We start from the raw sequence: 11,874 nt of genomic DNA, 5'->3' as shown, positions 1-11,874 counted from the left end.
AGATTATTAAATCCAGCACTGTTCATAACATCGCTTTCACTAAACGCTTTCATTTCATTTATGGTAAAGGTTAAACTTGAGGAAGATATCTAAGTACTGCATGAAAAAGTGATACATGATAGTGTGTAGTTTTCTATAAACTATGCATTGTGTGTGATGTATCAGGCTGATTGGTTGGCTGGTGTTGTTTGATAGCTACTGAAGAGGTGTTGCAATGTGGTCGTGTTACCATATAACAAAAAAAATGTGATTGGGACTGCCGCCTGTCATGGTTTCCTGAACTGTACATTTTTCATTCATCTGTTTTAGAAAATATATTCCATTTGCCAGGACATACAATGTTACATAAATACAATGTGTTTTTCTAAATGATTTTTTATACAATATTTATCAATATTACATAATTTGTATTAATTAGTATTGCTATTATATAAGCTAGTTAGATCTGGTTGCAATGACAATAAACACAGCAGTGGTCAACTTTATTGTTCAGCGGGTTACTGAGTTGCTCATGATGTACTTTCAGAATTGTCATTTTCCTTAATTACTACTTTATTGAGGTTCCTAAAATATTCATTACTTAGTGATTTTTGATATTTGCGAAATTTTAACAATTATTTTCAGTTTAAAATGTTAAGTAAGTCATACATAGAGAATGGTTGGAGTAATATGCCTGTCCTAATTAAATGCAAATGTTTTACATACTTTAACAATGACTGACCAATATATGAAATTTATATTATAATAATATTATTATATATTAATATATATACTGTCTCAACCCATTGGGTTACACACATTCAGCCACATATAAATAAAATAACATAAAAAAAGCAAAAAGCACCAAAGCCTGCTTCAATCTAAATACAAAGCAAAGACAGTGTCCACATTTGTGGCTACCAAAAACAATTAAGTTGATCAAGATAAAATTACTTTTCCCCCCCAGTATACTGTATCTCCATATGCGGAGCCACTTACACAGCTACTATATTAATGTAAGTAAAGTTTATTTTAGCTAAAAACACATGATTCTTTAAAATATTGGTTGTTTAGGGACAGTCTTTAATGTCTTTAGTCAATCTTTTTGTCAGGCTGTTAACTGTGTAAAGTTTGTTTCAAAGTCAGGGGGGTGACCCTAGTGTAAGTTCCTCAGTGCTTATAACAGAGCAAATCTGTCCAGCATTTGCATCATGTACTGTACACAACTTGGCAAAAAGGTCACAGTGTAGATTTAAATGAACAAATACCTAAGAGCTTTTGATTGAATAATTGCTGCAGTAATTGTATGCAAAAATTTAGCTAGCAAAAATACCTTTAACCTCAGCTGACACAATGACTAGCTCTTCATTTCTTATACAACTATTTCAGAAAATGTATCCTGCGGGAATGGAAAAGATGTTACTGTGTTTCCGAAGGCCAAATTATTGGCCTGGATTATAAAAAGAAAGCAAGGAGATTGATGAAATAACTGGTGAACTACATTATTAAAAACCTGGAAGGAAGTTACTGAACTGACAACTATGCAGACAAAATGTGGTGAAAAAAAAATCATAAATGATCAGAGATCACTTAAACCCTTGGAAAAGTTGCATCACAAAACAACAAACAGTATAACTCACAGAACTAACAGGATCATGACTCAAATGCTGTGTGGCCATTAAAAACACTTGCTGGTGAGACTATTTGGGGGGAAAAAAGTTTTTATAGCGTAAACATTGGACTTTGGAGCAAAAGATGGTCATGTGGTCTAATGAGTCCAGATTGACTCTCCAGATCCCAGAGCTGTGGTGGAAGAAGTAAACAAATCTAGTACTTGAGGTAATGCGATGATGCTCTAGGTAAAATATTACACCAGCAAAATAAATCCTCCATTTACATTTACATTTCAGTAAAAAGCACCTTCAAATGTGTTCATGTATCACACGTAAAAGTACTGTACTGTGACTTATTATCCAGCCTGCATTGCTGTTGGGCTGTATTGGGTTGTAATATAGTAACGCTTTGCTGCTCAAAAGTTACCAGTTACTTAACTATCTGGAGAGGCACCCAATATAATCATGGTAATGACAGGTTAATTTAAAACACATACACACTAACATTAGATTACTTATTAACGAAAATGAATACTAACATAGAAATGGGCTTACCTCGTCATATTTGCTCAGATTTAATCAGAATTACAGAGGCAGGCAGAGAAAGCATTCGAAAATGAATGACTTGTTTTTATGTTCTTGCAAAAATAAAGCAATCTTTTAAATAAGGCCATAGATGTTCAAGTTCCACTTTTTTCTGTAATGTTTCTAGGTGCTCAAGGTTGTAAGCTGTTGTGCGAATCTTGTGATAGTAACATTTTGCATATGTGAGGGTTAACAGGTTAAAGTAAATCAGCCCAAATAAAGTGTGTGCCATATATTGACATAATGTGTCTGCTGTGCTTCAATCTCAATCTTATTTCCACATAGGTTGGAAAGAAAAGACAGATCTTACATAATGTATTGGAGTAGAAAGTACAATATTTTACTTTGAACTGTAGTGAAGCGAAAGTAAAAAGTCCTTCAAAATGGAAATACTTTATTATGCATGAAGCGATGCACCCACCATGCAGAGTGCCCACTGTACAAGCCTCTGGAAGCAGTGCTATGGTCTGGGTTCGAGTCATTTGGTCTGGGGGCTTAGCACCATTATGAAACAATAAAATAAAAAATTACAAGGTTATCCCATTAAGGATTTTTTTTTTTCTTTCCTGATGACACGGGCGTCCGTTTTTCATCTTCTATAGCACTTATGCTATACAGGGTCGCAAGGGACCAGAGCCCAGGACACTTTTGGGCATGAGGCAGGCTTCCTGGACAGAGTTCTAATCAATCACTCGGCACACAGTAAAGGGAATCTGGGAATGCTAATTAGTCTAAACTGCATGTATTTGGATTGTGGAAGGAAATCCACAAAGCACAGGGAGTACATTCAAACTCCAAGAACACAGACCCAAGATGTGAACTAACCCTCAACCTTAGAGGTGCGAGGCAACAGTGCTACAGTAACCACCGTGCCACCATTGCTAAGACTTATCAGGCTAAAATGTTGAAAGAGTGGAGCCTCTAGGAGCCTGAGAAATCATTTTCACACATTAATTGCCCAGCACAATGTCCTCACCTTAACCCCTTCGAAGCTCTTTGTGGTGTGCTGCTGACTTTATAGTGTGGTTTGACTTCTTCCATGACCAATCCAAGATTTCATCAAAAACATGTACAGTATGCACCTCTGAACAGAAATAAATGTTATAATGTGCAAGTGTAATCAAAGCGAAAGCTGGTTACTTAGTTTACAAAAAAAAAAATTTTAGAGTGTGTGACCTTTTTTTGACCAAGCAATGTATAAGCAATGGTGACATATACTACGTGTGCTCAGGCCAAGGATCATGAAACCTTGGAAAATGTCGGCCTTTGTGTAAAAGTTTGCGGTCACTTGCAAATTTCTAAAATTTGTTTTTGTTTAGTGATTTATTTTCTACATTCTACAACAGTACTGGGGATTTCAAAACTATAAAGTAACACATATGGAATTAGGTAATTAATTAAGTTTGGGTCATTTTAATTAAGTAAGCGCATTAATGTCTTTTATTTATTCATAAATCAAATCAAAAAGTTAAATTTTCTTACTTTCCCAGTCTCAGAGATGCCATAGAGGTCGGAATTATTATTATGATTGTTATTATTATGATTGTTATTATTATTATTATTATTATTATTATTATTATTATTATTTATATAGCAACTTTATGAATATGGAGAGAGCACAAACTGTCATGACTTTTATGAATAATTATAGAGACCATTATTAACTAGTAATCTTTCAGTGGTGGCTTAACTGAGGTTGAGACAAAATGTCATGTAGGAGTCTAACCCTTAAGAATGACATTTGAGGTCTTTTATTTTTTGTTACTGTATGCTTATATAATGAAGAATTAATTTTAGCATCTCTCTCTCTCTCTCTCTCTCTCTCTGCTTTTCTCTCTATCTTTCTTTCCCTGGGATAACAGCTGTGGCACAGATGTGGAGACAGTTGCTCTCAGGACCAAGTTTGGCATTCCCTGCTGCTCAAAACATACTGCCAAGATGCCTTTAGTTCTAAGTCATGCTAACTCTGAGGAACTTTTACAACTTTTTCAAATAGTGCATTACACAATGTTGATTTAAACATGCACAGTATCAGTCACTGCGATGATTTCATTTTAGAATATTTGGAAGTTTGGAGCCATTTCCTTGGTGACTCAGGGTTTTGGGAGAAGGTGCCCGGCCATGTTCTCTTTGCCTGTAGAATCCTGTACTGTGCGAAATCACTGATTGTTCTCATTAGAAAGTGGGGAAAATTCTGCAAACAATCTTACATACACACACACTCACAAATATAAAGAATTGCAAAGACAAAACAAAAGATTGGTGTTCTCGCTGTATACGTACTGTATATCCAACAGTCTTCTTATCATTACTTACAGTACCTGTAGACATCAGATGAAGGTAAGATTATCCTATTTTGTATGTAGACTTTTGAGTTAACAGGCTTCCTAGGCTAACGCCAGGGCAACTATACTATATGAATTTGACAAACTCTTTTGTACTCTAAGGTCTAGACTCCAGAACTAGTTGCATAGTACCGGACTGATGTTGCATCCATGTGGTCAGATTTGTTCTTAGTATCAAGCCTAGGAATTACATGATCTGTCAAAACTAAATATCATCAGTATAAAACAAACGTGTTGTACTAGCAATCATGACAACTCCTAAAAAGATGTTCATGATGCAATGTAAATTCTAGTATGGTGACCTCTTATTCCTAATTGTCATCATCTATAACGATGAGATGTCCTACCTGGAGGAGATTAGAAGCCTGGAGAACTGGTGCCATGGCAACAACCTTCGGCTTTCATGTCAGCAAGACAAAGGAGCTGGTAATGGACTTCAGCACCAAGCAGAATAGGAGCTACCTGCCCCTTATTATTGACAGGGCCCCAGTGAAAAGGCTGGACAATTTACATCATCTCTGTGTTCATATTATGCATGACCTATCACAATCCTGTCTCAGAATTAACACTGTGGTGAAGAAAGAATGGAAAGGTTCTTCTACATCTGCATCACTGAGAGCATCATGACAGGAAACATCACAGTCAAGTTTGAGGACAGCACTGAAGAGATGGGCTGTCACGATGAACAATGCAGACATGAATGACCTGCAGCCAATCAAGGGCAAGAAAAAAAATCTCCAATGAAAGTCTCCAGCCATTTGAACTATGGAATTTTCTCATTGTTGCGGTCAGGGAAGTGGCCCCGACCCCTGAAGGCAGTAGAGACCGAGAGTATGAGGAACTTCTTCCTGCATGTCATTTGGGCTCTAAACAAAGCAGACACCTTGGTCTAACCCTTTGGGCTACTCACACAAAAACCACCCCACAAACCTACACACACACATTTCTGATAATATATGTTATATATTTCTGATAATATATGTCTGATAATATATATATATTGCCAATAATTCTTACATAACTTTCTATTTACATTTTATGTCGAAATGTTTATAGATGGGATAAAACTACAAGAGTTTTTAAAACATGAGGGGCATTCAAGTCAAACCAGAACTTGATGCTGAAATTTCTTGTGAATAGTAACACCAACTTAAATTTAAGGAAGACTTCAATTACCGTGAAGTTGACAAGATTTGTATCCACGGGAAACATTTGAAAAGTGCGAACATTTTGAAGAGGAAGTCAGTCCTGCAGTCTTTCCCCCTGAATATTCACTCTCAGGAAAAAAATACCTGATTTGATCACCTAAGATCACCATTCTACTTATGCAAGAGAACGCATGACTTACAACTTTACAACCTGCACATTACACCATACACATGTTACTTGGTTGGAAGTTATTGCCACATCCCCTGTACAGTCCTGACCTCACGCCAAGCCATCGCCACATGTTTGGGACATTAAAGGAGTTCCTGGGGTGCCAGTCTTTTAGACATGAAACAGGCAGTTTAATAATGCCTATGGCATACTGAGAAAACTTTCTACCTATATGTTGATATTAAAATGAATTAAAGGAAGAATTATTACTTGATGCATCTGCCACACATCAATACGCTTACCAGCCAATCCCAAACCAGGAGATGAGGGACAAGCACACACAAACACATGATGTGTCTGAATTTATCTGTTTACAGTATCAGCAAAAAAGCATATTTAAGCATATTTTTGCCAGGTGCCCCTGTTAGATACGGCATGTCAAAAGAACAAAAATCATTAACATGTACAGTAAGTCATATGGATACACGGAGAAAGACAGACATACGATAGAAACCACGTTAGAATTTTCTCGGTTAACAAAAGGGTTCCAGCAAACCATTTGCATGAATATTTATCCAGACACTGGCTATGAGATAATTATCATATAAGAAATGAGGAACCACAACAAGCGGGTTGTTTTATGGACACGTGACTTAAAACAAAGAGAGAGATGCAAGGGATAAGGACAAGAGATAGACAATCTTAGACACAATGTCAGAAAATCTGACAGTTACAAGCACTAGTGAAAAGCTAGAATAAGAGCATTAATGTAACAATGGATTACATAGAGAAATAAAGTTTTTAAATTAAAATTTTAATTTCAAGTTTTTACTTTCATAAAGAAGTTGCAATGGATGGGAAAATATACTGTATTTAATTATTGTTCCTAGTCTCCAAGAACGGCAATGGGAAAATCAAAAAAGCTTTCTGCAAGTCAGGTAATGAATGTAACAGATTGCAGAGGTTGTCGAGTTCTGTAATCAACTATTAGAAGCCACTAGATGTAAAACATGATTGTGGTTGTTTTTCCGAAAGGATTTGTGCCTAGTGATCCAAAAACTTTGATGAAGATGAATGGTTTGTAGATTTCCTTGAATATCATATCACGTTCAAAATCACCTTAAACATAAATCAAAAGTCATCCCAAAAATTGGTTCTGGAAAAAAAATAATAATAATAATACAATAAGGTAGGTTAGTGGAACAGGCCACATGAATGAGTGGTCCAGTACAATTCCAAATTCTTTAAACTTTTAAAAAACTAAATAAGAGGAGAATGTGAGAAACATTTTGGAATTCAGGGGCTTGAGTTCAGAATGTTTATTAATGTATATTATTTTTTATGAAGTATGAAGTTTTGTTTTTGTCCAGGCTGTAAGCAGATCTAAACAATGATATAACTTTTTTTTGCAAAATTTAAAAATCATGATATAGACTATACTTTTATTTCGTAGAGCCTAAAGGTCTAAATTTTTGACAGACAAACCCTTTGCCCTATGTCAATATGAAACTCCTACAGAATAGGTGCAACAGAAATCATTCTGGCGCCACATTGTGGAATTTTTTGGTATGATGCATGAAAAGAATTGAACAGCTAAGGACGCCATGTGGATAACCCAAACTGTTTACGCACCCTTTTTCATTCACTACACACACACACACACACACACAAATCAGAGCAATGTTTTCCTCAGTGGTTTTGCAGTGCTTTAGGCCTTCACCCCCACAAGGGATGACATCTGCAGGCCAGGCATTAATCACAACAGTGGAGCAGAGACACACTGTAACCACACACACACGAACACGCACACACTCAGAGAGCAAGAAAGATAGATCGTCCTTCTTTTACTCCCTATGCCATATTTGCCATAGTATGTACCTATTTCTGTCTATGTCACTTTTCCTTAATCAGAACAAGGTAGCGGCGGAGAAGGAGCCATGAACATTTCAAAGTGTGTCAATCCCCAATCTGTGTCTTACTGAGGTCCCAGCATTAATGAAACAGCTTCGACACTGAGACATTTATTAGGTCTGTATTGGTGTTTCCCTGTTTTTGTCCCTTTCTTACTTTTCTCTTCATTAACATGCACACACACAAACACATACTGTACACGCTCTCGTAGCAGACTTGTTTTCGGTACGCTGCTCTATAAAGTGCACTGTTTTTCCTCTCTTTACCTCAAGTGCTTATTCCATCTGTCTGGGTCTGCTAAAGCCATCACCATGCTCACATCATTCCTCCCTTTTACTCTCTCGTCTCCCTTTTTTCATTTGCTCTCTGCTTATAATCACTGGGCCACTGGAATTCTGTACTTGTAATAGCTGCAAAAAGCTACACATAATACAAGTACACAATTATTCCCCATGTCATTCTTGGTCACTGACAAAAGGTCTGTTAGATGACAAGACTTTTCTAGTTTCACTAATTTGCTCTCCTGTATTGGGCAACCAGACGTGGGGGAACCTGCACAGGGACTTGCACTGGGTTCAAGGGGGTGTAGCAGCTGCAATGGGACAAAGGGAGAAAGTTATAATAGAGAATGCAGAAAATTAAATAACACTGTGGACGACAAGACAATAATTTGCATACACAAAAACCTGGGGTCCAGCAGGCAAGTTCACCATCCTTTCCTTCAAACTCCCCAGATCCCTGTCTGATTGAGCACCAATGGAATGCGCCAACTAAACAAATCAAATCTATGGAGGGTCAACCGAACAACCCACAGCTCGCAAAGGATCCTGGGCCAATGTGCTTGTGCCAGACACGGCAGCACACCCCAGAGGTCTTGTGGAGTCATGTTTCCAGGGGCCAGAGCTGCCCAGGTGAGTTTACACATTACTGGGTATAATTGAGAATGCTTCAATATCCTAGCCATCCTTCTATGCTTCCTACACCCGTGCCCAATCAGTACAAAACTCCTGTTTTATTCATGTTCTTATTAAATATGATGCTCTACTCAAGTCACTGGTGGTCCTGATGTGATCTCATTTTAGTGATGTCTGCATTACACAGTGACATATTTTATATATTATACAAAACACACTTGCCTGTAGGCGTTCCTGAGATGATGAGTACATACAGATGGGTGTCCCTCATAGTCTTGCATCTTAGTGTAAAATTAGCCAAAAGGAGAGGGAATTTGAGAAAGTGGTCAGAATCCTATGGGATGTAGGGTGTCAAACATAAAAGGTGCAGGTCAATAATCTTGCGATCTAAAAGAACTGAGAATTGTTCCAAAGTACAGCTATTGAATGGTATATATTTAAAAAAGGGCCATTCACTGTTACTCCACTAGGCGGCAACATAGAGCAGTAAAGGGCCATAAACTCAGCTACAAAAGAAATGCACTAATTTATCAGTTGCAAGCCTAAAAAAGGCATACATTTCAAGAAGTTATAGGAGGCAGATACATAACTAATTATATATTAATACCATAATTTAAAAGATTTGTTTTCTGAACTGCAGTCTGCTTTTAAACAATATATGTTTATTTTTTTTATTTTTCAGTTACAGCTAAAAGGAAATTAATGAACAGATTAAAGTGGTTAATGTTTATTTGTTTCTAGTTGTTTTTATGATTTTCTTTGAGTGTGTAATGTGGACTGTTATGTGAAACTGCGTTTAAGACGCCTGCTCCCCTGCCCCAGAGTTCTCTCGTCTCTTTGACTTGGTCCCCTATGTCTACTGGAGCTCAAGAACAACTGTGTTCTCTGTTAAATCCCATCTGTCCTTGGTCTGAGCAAAGCAGGATGATGGATAGTGTAGTGTTTATGTGTGTATGTGTGTGTGTGTGTGTGTAGGCAGGCATATTCCCACAACTTCCTCAGTCTCTTCCCTCACACTAAAAACAAAAGGTTTGTTTAGTTTAGTCAACCACTGTCCTTCAGATGTGGAATTGTCCTCCTTTGGTGATGACATCTAAGCTGAGGGGTGGGTGGTGACTGAGCATGTGTGTGTGAGGGTATGGGGGGGGTGGGGGGTCGGTCTGTGAACGTGGCAGGTTATACACACAGTTAAAGAACTCTTCACACAGGGGGAGCAGTTGAGTGCTAGAGCGCACCTAGTGTGTGTGTGTGTGTGTGTGTGTGTGTGCGTGTAAATCTATGTTTCAGTGTCTAAGTGTGTCCCTAAGCTTTTGGGATTTTCATAATGACAGTATACACATGCAGAGTTGAGCTGTTCTAATCTCTTGTGGATTTTCTGTTCTGTGACTAAATGAAGGTGTCCAAGCCACCACATACTCCCTGAGCCCAAACACAAACATTTACGATTATCATCTGGTTCTGCTTTGATATAGAAGAGTCACGATCACAAGAAGGGCTGTACCGAAAGTAATAAAAAGTGGGCATAACTTTTTTTAATAACAGACATTTTATTTAAATTGCATATACTGGTAGAGTTACTCACCTTCTATATAGTGGTACTACTTAACATCATATGTTCCATCTATGAACCCAAACAGAACCTCCAGAATCCTCTGAAAATAACTTCTGTTCAGAGCAAAGGTATCACTTGTGATATTGACTATGTTGAGTAGAACCTTAAGAGGTGCTCTACTAACATGTGCAATTTAAAACTTTTATTTTTTATTATTTAGTTATATTTGCGCACATGGACGCCCACTTATACATTATTTTTGGTACAGCCCTCATATGCCTCTGGGGTATTTAACACTAGGGTAATCTAGCTGACAGAGAAAGAGTTTTTAGACAATGGTTAAATAATTTTTTTTCAGACTGAAGCTCACGTACATGTCTGCCTGTCTTTCCGTACAGCAGATCTCTCTGCCTAACTTATTAATACAAAGGAATAAAATATTGTAAGTTTAAGTATCTCAGGCCTTTATGGTAAGTTGTGCTTCTTTTGTCGTCAGCCGAATACACAAAAAAGTAGATCAGATAAAGATTAAGATATATCTCAAAATGACTTCAGTTTTAAGTAATTATATACAGTTTGGCTGTTTTCTAATTAATAGCTATTGGTGCAATAGATTTACATTAAGTAATTTATTAGTAGCTTATTATAAGTAAATTATAATTTTATTATTAGATTATAATATTATATACGTAGATTATAATATTATTTTAATAGATTATTAAATGTAGCACATAACTGTTCATAACACCACTTTTATTAAATATTTTGATGTCACTTATGGTGCAGGGTAAACTTCAGGCAAATATCTAAGTACTGTACTGCAAAAGTTTCGTTAAATTCTGCCCATAATCTGGCTGGACAGACACACAGATATACAAACATGCAGACAAAAAAATTTCTAACCAAGGTTTCAGGTTCTCCAATGTATGAAATGTAAACATATTATTGACCAAGTGAGTTCTGACTAATGTACAGACAAAATCTTTCTTCTATTTTTATAGATGTGATGTGTCAAATATAGTCAGCAGTCAGACACCCTGCACTGAGTTATATGTAAAATGAGAATAGCCATTAAAGAAGAGTTAATCATCATGACACTCACTCAGACATGCACCGGTGTTGTTTAGCTCTCAACTGTCTGATAATGTCAAGAGCAAAGAGACAATAGCAGACATCCATAAAGTACAGTGGAAGCTGCAGAAATTAGGGGCTTGTCTGAAGCTGATAAGCAACCATCAGACTTGTAGCCTGTGATTTAAAGATCACAGTGTAGCCACTAAGATTATTTTTATCTATACACTTAGGTTAGGTTATTTTAAACTTTAAAATGTCTCGTGGCTTCAGCACTGGCTCTCCAGCAGACTCTTAAACTGCTTTTACAAACATAGCTTCATCTGTAAGCCTTCCACCAATATACCAGGACAGGGTTATGGGGTTATGTGCAACCAACCAAACCGAAATGTTGAAAAAGTCACAATTTGCTAGAAATAACATTCCCAGAAATGCAGGTTGGCTGAGGTGTGAGCAAAAACTACAATTTTAAAAGCTAGGTGTATGCAATTTGTGTGTGTGTGTGTGTGTGTGTGTGTGTGTGTGTGTGTGTGTGTGTGTGTGGGTGCGTGTGTTTCTCATATGTACTTGATTGATTGATTAATTGA

Source organism: Clarias gariepinus, chromosome 13 (assembly GCF_024256425.1).
Source record: "Clarias gariepinus isolate MV-2021 ecotype Netherlands chromosome 13, CGAR_prim_01v2, whole genome shotgun sequence".
NCBI lineage: Eukaryota > Metazoa > Chordata > Actinopteri > Siluriformes > Clariidae > Clarias > Clarias gariepinus.
The sequence above is the reverse complement of the archived record's forward strand: the minus strand, read 5'-3'. Positions refer to the sequence as shown.